Below are 1,837 nucleotides of genomic sequence, written 5' to 3' on the forward strand. Positions count from 1 at the left end.
ATATCGTGATGTTACTGAAGGCGTATGCCACTGTTTTCTCTTTATTCTGTTGTTCTATTCTACATGACTTGTTAATCTGAGTATTGTAACAGCTAATTCCCACACACAATACATGGTATGTCCATTGGGGCTTTACCGGTTTATTTGTCTCTCGTTGCCACACTAGACATTCCAATGTTGTGTGTCTATCCCCTTCCCCAAGAGATATGCCTGTTTGTAACACTACCGTGTGAAGGTTGTCAAACAAAAATCGGTGATCAATGCTTAGCTTCCTGGTACTAGTTTCAGTTTGTGCTCAATACTTAATCTCGGACTATTTCAATTGGGCATTTGAATTTTGTTTTGTTGTTTGTTTTCTGCGTCAGTTGTAAGTTATAGTTATCATCTGCAGTTTATGAGTTGCATACTAGATTATCACTCGTTAGTATCAGGTATTACCGCCGCCTCTGAGGATGCTCTTCCTCAGCACCCGCTCGCTCGCTCGCATTTGTGACGCCGCCTGAAGACGGATTTCTTCAGCGCTGACAGTACGTAGTTCTGAAGCCCGAGAATAGCGCACAGTCTCGGCTACGTTAGCACTCAATAACTAGGCAAATCCGATACTGATATACACACGCGTCAAACAGTACTTGCGTCGTTTTACGTTTCTCACAATATTGATTATGATGGGGACCATCATTGCTTACCTGTTTATTCGTCTCTCGTTGCCACATTAGACATTCAGGGTTGTGTTGTCTATCCCTTCCACAAAGATATGCATTTGTAACAGTACTTTTCATTACCAATGATTCCATATTGTTAAGCAAGTGATTCTATTTTTGGGGGGTTTTTTCCCCCTCCCCCCCCCCACAATCTTTTAAGGGAACCCAACCTTGTTAGGGAGTGACAGGCAGGACGCCCTGCGGGGAGCCAAGGAGCAACACCTCGCTCATTGGCGCAGCCGTACTCTAATACTATATAATAAAAGGAGTCATTACCATCTGGTCGTCTACCCTTACACACTAAGCTCGGCACTACCAACCTTGTAGGGCCCTCATTCCGCTCCTTACCACACACACACCACGGAACTAGTACACACATACTCGACAAACATACATTCCATACAAATACCCAATGCACCACATGCGCTGCGCGCGGCACACACCACACACACACCACACACACACACACACACACCACACACACACCACCACACGTGACTAGTACACACATACTGCACAAAACATACATACATACAAGCTACCCAAAGGCCACAACACACACACACACAACACACAAAAATACACACACGAACACAACAAGACACACCACACACAGGACAAACCACACACACACACGAACCACACGCACGACGTGGCGCGCGCGTCGCAAAACACGACCACATCCCACACACACACACACACACACACGCACACACACACACACCCACCACACACACACACACACACACACAACACACACAAAAACACACACACACATGCTTAATAAGCACATATAAAATCAGATAATGCATATGCAAATACAATATCACCAAGAGGAAAATGAAATCATAAACCATAACAAGCAACAGCGGGAAATGCATCATAGGCTGAGTGACTAAGGGGAAGGGAGGCAGATTGGTCTAGTACGTTGAAGTGAGGAACACGTAAAATTGTGTGTTGACACAAGTCGGTTGTATGGTCCTTCCTGTCTTGGAGGTTAGTACTTCTGCTTTGATTTTATATTGTGAATGTCGGTCATACCAGTGTGGCGGCCTGTGTGATATTCTTCATAATTCTTATTCTTTTTAAGCGGTTTAGTTGATTGCGTGAGCGTCATTAATCATCAAAAGAAAAAC

This window comes from Penaeus monodon, chromosome 36 (assembly GCF_015228065.2).
Source record: "Penaeus monodon isolate SGIC_2016 chromosome 36, NSTDA_Pmon_1, whole genome shotgun sequence".
NCBI lineage: Eukaryota > Metazoa > Arthropoda > Malacostraca > Decapoda > Penaeidae > Penaeus > Penaeus monodon.